The sequence below is a fragment of the Euwallacea similis genome, chromosome 24, assembly GCF_039881205.1.
Source record: "Euwallacea similis isolate ESF13 chromosome 24, ESF131.1, whole genome shotgun sequence".
NCBI lineage: Eukaryota > Metazoa > Arthropoda > Insecta > Coleoptera > Curculionidae > Euwallacea > Euwallacea similis.
The window spans coordinates 959,395-974,153 of NC_089632.1; the positions used below are offsets into that span (position 1 = coordinate 959,395).

General features: G+C 33.9%; 1 protein-coding gene across 1 annotated transcript in view; it reads right to left on the minus strand.

Moving 5' to 3' along the window:
* The window catches only part of LOC136416608 (alkaline phosphatase-like), a 233,940-nt gene extending 219,428 nt beyond the window's left edge, over positions 1-14,512 (minus strand). Inside the window, exon 1 of the mRNA XM_066401875.1 lies at positions 14,316-14,512. The gene's annotated coding sequence lies outside the window, so the exon portion shown is untranslated. The remainder of the gene's footprint in view (positions 1-14,315) is intronic.
* Positions 14,513-14,759: the final 247 nt, after the last annotated feature.

Sequence of the window (14,759 nt, forward strand, 5' to 3'; positions counted from 1 at the left end):
ATGTTCTAGACATGACATGTCTTCTGTAACCGGTGAAAGATTTCTCGAGCCCTAACCGAACAGTGGCATCATTTATATAAACTTTGCAGGCGCCACGGCGTGCGCTTGTTACCGGTGTGCCCTCTATGGGCAAAATTATGCATATCGCAGCATTAACAACTAGAGCGCTATCTATGCGGCATTAATCGTGTTGCGCGTCTTAGTAGAGCGGAGCGACGGATAATACTGTATGACAAGTCTCTTAGTACGTATGCTTATGTACAGTAATATTAGTATGAGTGCTGTTAATATAAAAGCATTTCGAAAGGACATTCAAGTAAATTTCTTACCGCCTATTCAATATCTCATTTTGACAGGTGTGAATTATGTACATTTTTCTTACCTAATTGTCCTTTGAATCGAATTAAATACTTGCGAGAGGAAGGTTAAAGGCATTTCCTTCTACCTTAATCTTTTCGTCCGATTGGTACACATACATATTTCCCAACTTCGTTTGAAAATGCTTAAAAATTCAAGCAAAAATTGTATGGTCATCGCAAGTGTACCCGACTGGTGTTTGGGACGCATCACGTACATAGATCATAATTACTATGTCCATTGTTCGGTTCTTAAAATTATTACAGGATTATTTTATCCCTAATGGCACACAGCTGTTCCATCTAAAAGCTCTGCTGGGAAATACGTGTACTATCCGCCTCATCCCCTTAATTAATGGTGAAAAACTTTTGAGAGCACAAACTGCGATTTTTAGGGTAGTTACCTAATACTCTATTATCGAGCTAATTTTTGTATTAGACCTCGATAGGGTTAAATTGTTTGAGACCTACTGCCTTAGATAGTGGAAATACTTTGCACACGGTTGAAAATCGGAGAATGGTGTGCAACCAACGTGAAATATTTGTAGCATTTAATGAAAAATTAACTACTAGACTTTAATTAACGCGCACACTAAAAACATGTCACAACTTTAGTGCTAAACAACTTCTATATACATCTACATATACATATGTATATATCCTGTATACATATACATATGAAGTTCTAATAATTATCTTCCTGACTAAGTTTTCAATTCGAACAATTCCGATATCCTACACATTGTTATATTTTGTATGTATGCATATTGCCGTATTTTTCAGGTTAAAAATAGTTTTAATTTCCATGTAATATCGAAAACCTTCAATATTTAAAAATTGAATAAATTAAATCTACGATTAGGAAAAAAAGCGAAAGCTTTCAATTGAAAAGTTGAGTTAATAAATGGTCGACTTGTTCTACAAATCTACCTTCAATATCTAGAATATCTGCATTTTCGCACATTATGCACCACCTAATTCGCAGTGGATGATAATAATTATTGTTCAACTAATTACGAAGCAATTTACGCCCGCTTTATCTCGTAATTCGTCTCCGAATTAAGTTTAAAGGATAATTGTTTTTGTCTCCGCAACAGTCTGCCTCAAAGCGTATTAATTGCTTTAATAATGCTTAAACTTACCTAATCAGGCAAGCATAATTATTATGCTTTTAGAATTGATCTAGTTTTGTCAAAAAAGCTGTTTGGGTAAAGTTTTAAGTGTATGTCAAGGCACTTTCAGCGCCTTCAGAAAACATTTGATATATAATATAACGAGGGTATTTAAAATTATATATGAATTTTAGGGTAATATACAAGGTGTTTCAAAACTATAGGATCGAACTTCTAGGGAATGTTCAGTGCAACAATGGATAACATTTAAGTGTAAGGACTCGTGTCCGCAAATGTCTGCCTAAGGCCCCATAGCCTTATAATGCTTTAGGACAGTTATGTGCGAAAATGTTTTTATCAAGTTTTAGTATGTGTTATTTTAATTTATTTGTACAAAATAACGCTACAGTAATTATTCAAAATGTCATGTGTAAACTTTATTACACCTGTTTAAAGGACGTATGTACATAACTTCTGCGGACTTGGCTAAAAATTTGATAATCGTTTTGAATGACTTCAAATACCGCAGTGATTCGTACACCCAGGTCTTACTCTATTTCTATTGGCGTTTCATAAACCAAAGGCTTTACGTCTCCCCATAAAAATAAATCTAAAGGTGTTAGATCGGGTAAATTAGAGGACCACGGAACTTTAGGGCAAAATTTACCAGTGAATGTGCCGAACTAACAATCAAGAATTTCTGTTATCAGTCTTGGCAAGATAAACATTTAACAAAAAGTATTTAACAGGTGCATTCAAGTTTAAGAACGTTATTTTGAAAAATTTCTGTAATGTTATTTTGTACAAACAAGTTAAAATAGAACGTACTAATACTTGATAAAAGACATTTTTGCACATTATTGTCTTAAAGCATCATAAGGCTGTAGCGCCTCAGGGAGACAGTTGCGAACATGGTTTCTTATACTCAGATGTCTTCTATTATTGCACTGAACAATCTCTACAAGTTTGATCCCATAGTTCTGAAAAATCCTATATAATAGCTGTGCAAATGTAAACTGTGCATTTTTTGCTGAAATTAAGCTTAATTAAAAACATATTTTTTTATTGGAAATGTTAATAATCAACATAATTTCCATTACTATCTATTGTTGTTAAATACCTGGGGTATTTTAGAATTAAAACAACATAGCTGGCTTCAGTACCAGCCACAACTTATCGGTTCAAATTCTCAAAGTATATTGATTTACATAATCATATTTCAACGGGGATTAAAAAATAAACTGTCTATACGCTGTTAATAAGCGTACCCTTGATAAGCATGGCAACTTTGGCTACTCAGCCATGAGTCACCTTAGCGCCTAACGGCTTAGATCACTGGACAATGATTCCTTATAGTTATTGCCAGCGAAGCGGTCAGCAATTAAACTCGGATGTTTGGCCAATAATGAAATTGATGTGATTCCCGACGTAAACGGCTGATGCAGCATCGGGATACACTAACATACTTAATTATAATTAAAAAACAAATAATAATAAAAATAAAAATACTAAACAATTGTATATTGCCATTCATCAGATAGGTGGTGGATGCCTTCTCAATATAAGCTCAATGGTTTCCAGGCAAAATAGTTATCAAGCCATTTTCGAACATATTCATCTTCAGAGAACCGCTGGTCAGCTAAATGAGCCTGCGTTAACTTGAATAAATGGAAGTCGCAAGAAGCCAAATCTAGGAAATACGCCGCACGCTGGAGAATTTCCCAGCCTAAGGAGATAAGTTCCTGAGTCGATTTGCTGTATGCGGACAAGCAGTGCCATGCAGTTATATCACTTTCCGACTTTCGTGGCTCCAGAGCTTCACTTAATTTGATTATTTGATCCTTATAACGTTCATCTGTAGCAGTATGACCAGGTTTCAGAAGCTCATAGTAAATGACTTTTTTCAATCCCATCAGAAATATAGTAAAACTTCCTTGTCATAAATGTTCGGTTTTGTAACTAATGTGGATAAATGGCCTGTATCAGCCTATGGATTTTTACGCTTAGGATTGTGATCAGTATCCACTTTTCATATCTCTTTCTCATACATATCTCTAGTTCATAAAGATTTCAACTCTTCGATTTGTGTTGTCTTCGATTAACACGTGAGGAACTTATTGTCCTTCCTTTTGAATCTTTCCCATTACATGTAATCGAACTAAAAATGTTTTTTGGGGCACTCTTAATCGTTCTGCAAACGTGTTTTTTAGTTGAGCATGGATTTTCGTCCAGGAAATTTTGAAGTTCTTCTACAAACTTTTTTTCTACACCCGGACATGGATCATTTTCAAAATAAAAATTTTCCTCACGAAACTTTTTAAACCACATCTTAGAGCTGAAACACCAAAAGAATTATCTCTCCCAACCGAATTAATCATTTATGTAATTTCAGCAGCATTTTTGTTCAGTTTAAAATAAATGATTATGAGAATTTTGATGTTCTTAAATTTGACATTGGAAGATCCATTTCTGAGTCACATTTAATGCGCTCATGGGCAACCGACACTTTTATCATATAAAGGGCAATGGGTAAACCGTACGTGCTCATTGCACATAACTAATTGGATGCGTCTACGTATGATTTTTAATACGGTTAACTTCAGTGATTTGTTTCTTTTTGTACACCTATATTGAGAGTTATTTAGTTGACTCTTTTATTTTAGAGAATCGCCTCAGAGGAGAACACTACTTGAATCTCATTCATAATAAATTGTAGGGACTTATAAAGGAAGTTCCTTTAAACATCTAAATTCAAATGTACTATCAGCACGATGGAGCTCCTTCACATTCCGCTCGACAGGTTAAGCAACATTTAGACGAAAGGTTCTTAGGGCGTTGGATTGATCGAGATGATCCTATTAGTTGGCCTCCAAAATCTCCAGACTTCACACCATTAGACTATTGTTTGAGGGGTTGATTTAAAAATAAGATGTACAGAGTAAAAGCGTATACTCGAAATACACTAATTCAACGTATTAGAAATGCTGCAGCTAATATTAAAGAAAGACGTGAAATAATCAGGAGCACAACGAATGTTCTTCATAGACGAAGTAAAAATGTTTAAAAGTCAATGGCGGTATTTTTGAACATATATTAACATAACATTATTATAACCAAAATGTTAACTTATGAATTCTTATATTTATATATTTTTTGAATTTTGTATTTTTATTTTATTTTACCTAAAATTTGCAAACAAATTAAAATCGGATAACAACATTTGAGTTTGTTTACATTTACTTTTCATATACAATACGTTCCTGAAGTTTGGCATGATTCTCTCGAGTCACTCAATACGCACATTAATGCAAATTAGATTAAAGAGCACCACAGCGGGTAGTGCACGATATGTCGATAGATGATGTTGAACCAAGTATTGTCGAATACCCTCTATATGTTCAGGAAGGCCCCAAGACTCTTTTTATGCACCAAATCATGTTACGACCTGCGTATTAGATAGTGAAAAGCGAGTTTCGATGATTTTCTAAGGTGGAAAGGATACTGGTTTGCTTGGAACAAACATTTTTGTTTCTATTAGCTCGAGGCCTCGGCCTAATGATCCTGCAACGCACGTAACACAGCTTGTTTAGCCACTGGGTAAAGCCACTCAAATCCCCACGAAGCAAGCTTCTCGGTATATTGCATGTAAAACCGATATTTTACAAGATATTGTAACAAACTTTCAAATTTCCATACACTTGTAGGCAGATCACCGGTTTCTGGCGTTTTGATGTGAACTGTCTATAGGAAGCATAACTTAAAACTCAATTAATAACTTTTGAATAGAGCCCACTGTCAACAGCTGCGTGCTTCTGCAAGTACATAATTCGAATACTCTAAAGTTTCAGCAACTTTGTAAATAAGGGAGCTCTGTTGGTATATGTGTAATGCTAATATTGAGCAATAATTGACCAGAAACTTTCGTTGTACTAGAAGTTTCTTTAGAGATCACAATAGCCAGAACTCTATTTAATGAGAATGCTTAACAAGACATATCAAAAAGGCTCATATCCAATTGAAATTACTGGGATAACCTCAATGATACCCATCATACTACGTGCATAACTTGAAGGGTTCTCGTTCTCCGGAATATCTCGTTTATGTTCTTCATATATTCGGGAAGTTCTCCACCGAATATGCGATTAATTTCTCTAGTAAGTTATTGGATCGCTCCACGCAGAACACACATTCCCTTCTCGAATCTAATGGATGATTTAAGATTTATGATGGATCTTTATTTAATTGGTATTTTCGATTATGACAGCTGGGTAATGGAAAACGAACATTTTCTGGATTTGACGAAGTGTGGGAAAATTGTTTAGGGTTTATAATCTAATAGATTAACGAAACAGTATAAATACCAATATATCAACCTCCTGATAACTTTACCAATCAGATGTTTTCCGTTGAAACGGTGAAATCGGTCCAGGCCAAACCGTTTTTGTGGACAAGTTTACGGAACTCTAATTTATTGGCTACAAAGAGCTGCATTCCCAATAACTTGGGTAGATTCTCTTAAATCCTATTGGGAATTAGTCGTTCTTAAGGATGAGATGCGCCTGGAAATAAATGGGACGCTTTTATTCTAACGAGAGATATAAATTAGGTGCACCTGACTCTTCAAGCCGATGAAGGAATGCACTTAAGTGAACTGAAAGTAATCAGTTGAGTACTCAAAGCAACCTGAGACTTATGCATGCAAAGCCTGCACCCAACGCCATAATATACAGCATACAATCATATTAATTCATGGTCATCCTGTAACAGAATATCTTAATCGATAGTTAGAAGTAAAAAGACAAGCACTCGTGAAGAAAGTTGACTACGCAGCAAAAGTGAGACTTTCCATATGTACCTATTGGGAGAAAAAACCCGGACAGAATTCGGATTGCGTGATATTTTGAAGACTACAAAGATACTTCCAAGTTGGAGACAAGAAGTAGAATAAAAGAAAAGAATATATAGTAATTAATAATGGAGTAACTGGGCAACTTTGTGCCATTCAAAGACGAAAAGGAGGCCTGACTAATTGTTCCTTAAGAAAAGTATAGGAAATGATATTTCATTAAAACGATTTCTCATGCTGTAATCTTTAAAAGGTCGCCGAAGCTTACTACACGACCTAGCAATATTATATTATTGCCAAACATGAGAAGAGGTCTATGCCAACCTATATATCGCCTGTTGGCCCTATAGTGTATCTCATCTAGAACTATTCCATCGGGAAAGGGATGGAAAGCAGATATTTGAATTTCCGGTTGACCATACTTGCTGAGAATAATGAAAGATTATGGAGGCATCATCATACCTCAAGTACCTACTCCACGAATATGGTGAAGAGTCAATCTTCCGAAAGCAGTGCCCCGTTGAAAGTAAAGCGAAAACATAAAACAGCTGATGGTGTTCCAATCTTTTGCCCACCCAACCCAATTTACCTTCAGCGCTAAGAACAACTAAACAATAGATCATCAAACCTCAAGTATCTACTCTGCGAATACGGTGAACAGCCAATCTTCTGGTTGCAGTGTCCAGTTGAGATTCGGGCAAAGCGTGGAATACTTCATGGTGTTTGACAAGACCTAAAAAATGATTGAGAAATTCTGAAATTTTAGTTACCAAATAACACACTGGAGGATACAAGGAAATAATGTGCGAGGAAAGCCTGAGTAGGGAGGGAATGACTTACAAAAAAGCAAGAGCAAACGAGATGAAAATGCACACATTGCAACATTCTATGAGGTCGACACACATGGCAGTTAGTGTCTTCTCTTTCGAGAACAGTAGCTTTGAGAAATCGTAGGAAAATATTTTTTTAATTTCCATAATAACTACCAGAAGATATAATTATTGAATTAATGATGGTGGGGAAACATATGCCCTTCCAACAGCAATATTACACATTTGTTCATCCAAAAAAATGTAATAATTCCTCTTTCACTTAATTATTGATGAAGAAATGTCTAAATAAAAAATATAATAGAGAATAGGCTCTTCTTATAAAATTCCCTCCAACGATATGTGCATCAATAAGATAAGCACAATTCTCAAAGTTTCAGTTAAATATGTTAAAAATAGTATGAGCTGTAAACAAAAAGTAAAAAATGCTTTAGCATCTGTACCTTGTTAACGAAGCCTTTCACGATCCATATTATCATACAAGGAATTGGATATTAATAAACACTTGTATAAAGTAATCAGAAGATATAAATCAAATAAGTTGTGAATGGAAAGTTATATATGGATTTGTTCTCATTTCCAACTTTGTAATAAATGTGTTTTGAAGGAATGCGGTACATCCTATCAAATTTAGATTACAGTACATAGATTTTCGAGGTTCAAGGGTAGAAGTTGCCTCGGCTTGACGCCAATATACCGAATATTCATTGAGAATGAAAATATACAATTCTCCAGTCTCTGCAGTTAATTGTGCTGTGGAATACACCTATTGTGTTGATTTCGTTACAATACGTGAAGATGTTCATAATTTCAATTTCGTGGTGTTGATGGAAGAAGTTGAGATTTTATCATGACGGTAATGACAAAAACCATCTGTTTCCTCAATATTAAGACATAAAACAGATTATTTTAACTCACATTTTTAGAGCAGTACGAGTGGTAGCACAACCATCGGTATATTTTGAAGTTAGGGATAATGCAAAAACTAATATACATTTTTTCCAAATATTTCAATGTAAAATTTAGCAGTGAGTTAAAATAAATATGTTTTTTTTTAAACTCACAGGCAAAAATATTTAATATTTGATTTTAAGCCATTATTTCTATTTTTTGTTGTTTCCTTTAGCACCTTTTGTGTTTTTTATTGCTAGTTGCCTTGTACTGGAGCGTTTTCCGTATGTTATAGTCAAATAAATTACATGCTGGCGTTTTAAAGTAGACTCGTAGAAGAATTTATAAAACAGCCTGATTTTGGTTGTAAGATTTAATTAGAGAGAATAACAATAATACAACAATATTCTAAAACAAGAAAATAATAATTTAGTACTTAGTACAGAGTGATCATTTAAATTTCATATCTAGTAAGTTGTGGAATTTGTTGAAGAAAAGAACGTATGTCGGTTATCGTTTGTGTATATTTGGTTACCTAGGTAACCTATATTATTTGCTAATTTTTCATGCCGAAATGCTTCTTCCAGAGATATTTCGCCAATCATTATTTATTATTTTGATTATTTACCATTCGGCTTTGTATTTTTTCGTTTTCCTTTTTCTGTTATTTTACTAATTTTATCCATTTTATAAACAATTAGTCTTTTTTAAGACCACAGTATCGTTTGTTTAAATTTGGTTTCCTGTACCTACTGCAAAATGGTGTTCATGGATGAGCAGAAAACATTTATGATTGAAACCTATTTTCGTAATGGACTTCAAATTAATGGAGAATTTGGAGGGTTTATGAAGTTCATTTTGTTTTCGAGAATTTCGTGAAAAATTTCCTGAAGTTGTAACAGATGAACTGAAATTCGCAAATACACTGAAGTATGTTGTAAATTTATTTTGTGAAATCGGCAGCATTCAGAGAAAGTCAGGCAGCAGAAGACCAAGAAAACGAACTTCAGACACTGTCGAAAATGTAAAACAGATAATGCATGAAAACACGAATACTTCCTTGAGGAGATTGTCACGGTAGATCGACTTATCTTATGTTACCTATCACAGAATTGTCAAAAGGACCTAAATTTGTTTCCCTACAAAATGCAAGTACTCCAAGAACTTCAGCCTTTACATTATGAAACAAGGATAACTTATTGCACTTGGTTCAATGAGACAATGAATAACAATCTTCTGGATCCTTTATCAAAAATTAATTTTAATGTCATTTTGCGCCATATGATCAAGCTATGACCTACTTTTTATCTCCTATTTCTCTTGTGTAAAATTCCACAGCTGGTTAGATATGAAATTTAAATGATCACTCGGTATTTCTTTCTCTAGCTCTAGCAATAGTCTGCATTCTCTTAAGCATGTTCCGCAGAAGATCTATGACGGTTTCTTGTGGAATTCGATTTTATTCTCCCTATGCCGCAATTCTTAATTCTGCTATTGAGTTAGAAGCTGAATCTCGTGCTCTGATATGTCGCTTCAAGATGTCTCATAGAAGCTCTATGAGATTAGTGTCAGGACTTATTGGAGGCCACTCTAGTACCTCAATCCCGACATCCTTTAGGTACTGCGTCACTGTTTCTGCGACATGAGCGCGGATAGTATCATGCATTAGCACAGTCATCGTACCCAATAAGGCCGGCATAAGGTAAAACATGCTCTTCAAGGATGTTGCGTATGCACCAGTCAGCATTCGTTTTAAAATTGGCCTCAATAAGCTCCATGCGGCTCTCCCAATTAATGCCTCCCCAAAGCATAATGGAATCGCCACCAAAGCTAATGTTTTGTATAACATTACATTCTGCGAACCGTTCTCCAGACCTTCTGTATACTCGACCATGCCCATCTGGCTTCCATAATTGTATTCTTGTTTCATTTGTAAAAAGGATTTTTCCCCAGTGATGTTCATTCTAATTAGCATTCTAATTATAACCGTCTGATCTTGTGACGTGGCATAAGTCTAGGGGACTCTGGCAGAAAATTTTGGATTTAAACCGACCTCCTTTAGCCTTTTTATTACTATTTTAACACTTACGTTGATTTGTTTAGTAATAAGTAATTCATTTTTCAGATAGGGAGCGGTAAGTGAACAATTTCGTAAGGATTGCACTCTTAAATATTTGTCACCTCTTGGAGTTGTACATCTTTTAGGTCCTTGATCAAGTTGCCTTTCGTATCCTCCAGACTCATTGTATCGTTTTACTATACGAGACACAGTCGATTGATTGATATGCAATCTTCACGTAATATCTTCTTGTTTGCAACCCTCATTGGCTAAAGTAACAATTTTAATAGAAACTAGCTCGCTTAAATGTTGCACCTCACTCACCGAAAGTACAGGAACAGGAAATGAATCACTGCAAATGTCATTCTGATAACAACAAACCAGAGAGCACGCTCTATGATACGTTTGTGCTACACTCGTAATTTCTAACATTATTGCTTATTCAGCTATAAAGGCTATCTCTATTATTTTGTCCAAAATAAATTAAATTATACGTAAAACCTTTAAATAATGTAAGGCATCCAGTAATCAAAAACACTAAAACTGCTAAAGGAAATTTAAAAAAATAACTTAAAATAAAATACGCAATATTTTTGTCTGTGAGTAGTATAACATGGACTATTCGCGTGTATACAGTGGTGGAAAAAAGTAAGGAAACTTTCAATAATTTTAGTTAACTTTGTCAAACTAATAGTCATTTTTTTAAGGACAGTAAAGGTAAATGTGGTGTAAAAGTAAAGGATTGCTGCATTAAATTCTTTTTAATCTTTGTTTAGAAATATTTTTTAACAAATTTTAAATAAATGTCTGGAAAAAAGTATGGAAACTTAATTTTTTTTAATCTATAACAAATATCAACTCAAATATTAATATTTAGTCGCTTATCCACGTGCATTGAAAACAGTTTGACATTTTCTGGACATCGAATCCACCAATGACTGCAGTGTTTCTAGAGGAATTTTATCATTTTTTGTGTAGTAAACACTTCTTCTTTGTTTTTAATATTTTTATTGCGAATACGATCTAGAATCCCCCAGAGGTACTTTATATGGTTGAGAGGCTGGGAGAGTCATTCAAATAGAATAACATTGTTTTTCGAAAACCACTCCTTTACCAGTTTCGTGGTATGCTTCGGATCGTTGTCCTGCTAAAATCTCCAGTGCAAAGGCATTTCTTCTTCAACAAATGGAAGCATTGTATTTTTCAAAATGTCCCTGTACTGGAATCGATCCATTTTTCCATCCACTTGAATTATTGGCCCAACTCCAGACCTTGAAAAGCAACCTCAGATCATTGCCACCTCCATGTTTGACAGTCGGAATTTGGTACTTAAAATAGTACCGTTTGTTTATTAGTCGACACACATAACATTTTCCGTCCAAACCAAAAAATTTAAATTTACTTTCGTCACTCCATAGAATAGTATTCTATTGTTGACTTGTTCACAACAAATGAGCTCTGGCAAATTCCATCTGAGCCTTCCAATTTTTCTTGGAAAGGAGAGGTTTTTTAGCGGCAATTCTGCCATTTAGTTCAGCGTCAATCAAGCGGTTCCTTATTGTCCTCGACGTTCCTTGGACATCAAATTGTTCCGAAATTTCTTCATTGATTTATTTTGATGTTTTTCGAGGATTGGCTTGAGATATCCTTTTAATTAATTTATCGATACGCGCACAGGTTTTTCGGGGTCGTCCTATTTTACGAGCAACTTCTACACCACCACGAGTCCAATGTTTCGATAAAATTTTTGAAACAGCTCCTTTATTAATTTGTAACAATCTTGCGATCTCAATTTGCTTTTTTCTACTTTCTAATAAGTCTACTAATTTCTGTTTTAAGTCAGAGGAAAAATAAGGCTTTCTTGGCATATTGTGGTTATTGTTGTTTACTGTGATACAATATACTGAACGATATTATTGAAAATATAAATTCTGTATTTTAATAAAAAATAGTTTCTTTGCTTTTTCCAGGCAAAGATTTAATATCAAGTAAATAATTCTTATAAACGAAGATAAAACAATGTTTAACCAGAAATTTCTCGAATTTATAACAAATATAAAGGTAGTGTACTTAAAAATCATATTGATATTGATATTGTCAAATCAACTAAAATTGTTAAAAGTTTCCATACTTTTTTCCACCACTGTATATCTTTATTTAGCGAGATGAGAATGTAAATCAAATTAAAATATACGAATATTTTATATCGAAAATATAACATTTGTCATTCATTTATACTCCATTGTAGGTTCTATAAATTCTAATTCTAGTATTGAATGAACTTGAAATATTATCTAGATAATTTAAATGGTTTCATTTAATTTAGATAATAGAGCGATGATTGTTGGTCATGCTGGTGATCAGAAAATAATGAAGCATCAAACCAAATGCATTGAATCACGAATAATTAAGCTTCAATAATTAGCAAAGTACGTACTATACAACAATGAGGGATTACCAAATACCCATGTGTTGACATTTCCTGACAATTTAATCTCGGGGATAATTTCTATATAATCTATGAAATAAAGATAAAAAAAAGGAAAGAGAGAGTGTTGTCAATTCTGAAACTAGTTTTTTTTTGTTCTAATAAATTTTTGATAATCTGAAGTACGTATTTGAGTAGTAAGTCGTAGGAAGTAGGTCGGTGGATTGATAACTCCAACGGTGATTTGGTAATGATATTTTATTCCCTTCGACTCCGTTGTTTTATACTTCGCAGTTAAAGTTACAGACTTTTTACAGGTAACAATATTTACTATCTTAAATTTTTACAAGCAACAAATTTGTCTATAATCTTTTTCTGTGATAGATGTATTCTAATTAGTATTTGTTACGTCCCAATTAACAGAACAGATAAATCTTCGACAAATTGTTGTGCGGTATCTTTTTTAAATAGGTTTAAATAACGATCTCCACGATTCTTCGCTCGTTTTCATCACATAAAGGGCCAAATATTCAATTTTCTATAATACACCACAGATTTACGCTACTACGGCTGGACTGGTTAATTTCAAATTAACTGTTGTTTGTCCATAACCTTTGATGTAAATTTTGTTTATTTGTTATCCATGCAGTGGAAAATATTGGTTCAATAGCCCATACAATACTGTTCACGGAACTAATATTTTAATATGTCAATCATGTAGGTACATAATATGTGCAAAATACTAATCAGTCTCTTATTTTCTTTACTTTAATGTTGCACTTTAATAAATTTGAAAAGATAAATATATTTCATGTTTATTTAATATTTTCGAAACTTTTCTATGAAATTCATTTCGCTTAGTTTTTTTTTACAACAAAGCATACATGTACATATTTGTAACTATTTAACTTAAATTTTACATTTTTTCAGTTATTAAATTATGATATATGGAAAAAAATGACTGCCAATAGAGTACACTTCTCGAGAAAGTTAACGAAGTACAATAATTTCGTTCAACCTCAAAGACTGCTTTTTCGCAAGTCAATAACTCGATTTCTAATACAGTTCTTTTTCAAATTGAAGTGTAGTTCTTCAAAAATCACACTACTTTAGCAGAAAACTCTTCAATTTCGAAAATTGTTTCGAAACAAGGACCAAAAATTTGTTTTTAATACTTTGTTTTTAATAACAGCATTGTCTGCATTAGTTGTTATCCCTTTTCAACTTTTACAGGATGAAAAATATACTTTGTTTTCCTCACCTGGAATAACTTTCTTCTTGAACCAAGAAAAAAGACAAAATTTTGAATTTGCAAAAATTTGGAAAAAAACATGTATTTAATTAATCGCTGAACAAGTAAAGGATGATAAAAACTAAACCCGATCAAACTTGAACTACGACTTATATGTATGCAAAAATCCCTAAAAAGTTACCTCAAAAATTATGTTTTTAAATTTAAGTTACGAATTGCTTTCTTTAAATTCCGTAACAAAAAAAACTTATTTTTGAAAAAAATTGCAAGGAAATTTGTAAGAATTAATTTTTTTTTTACAACTAATATTTTTATAATTCAGAGCGTACTATCCTGGCTTTAGACGGTCACTTAAATTGGACAATAACTCTTAACAGACCTCAATAATAACGCGGTACCTTTTACATTCACAAGCGTTGGTCCTGATGTAAAAAATGTATCGTAGTCAATCTCTTACTGAAAGTCGAAATTCAACCTAAGGTCATCTTCCTCAACTTCAACGTTCGCAAGAAACACCAAAATTTTACTGCATAGTACTTACCGGCAAAATAAACGAACCACTTAACCAATTCAGAAATAATGTACTCTGTCACTCTTGTACATGTAATTACCCTTATACGCGAACAGAAAACTCACAGTTCCCGCACCAACTTCCGCAACTCCGGATTCAAACTCCCGCGTATCGCCGAATTTATCGCGAATTCACACCGATTCCGGAAGATCTCATTCGGAACATCGCAACGCTACTAACGCTATATTTCGCAAGCGGCGTCGGGACGCTCTTGTATTGCGCTTGTGCTGCCCCAAATCGCGTTTTAGCTCTTGCATCCGTAAGACGCTGACTTTAGAGCCGGGAAACCAAAAATCGTCCTGGGACCATGATGCTGTCGGCTAATTTGTAATGATTAGTTATTAACTACTTTCGGAAGAGTTATGAGGTGGATGGGTATAATCTCGCCTAGGAGCTTAGGTTTTAAAGTGGGAT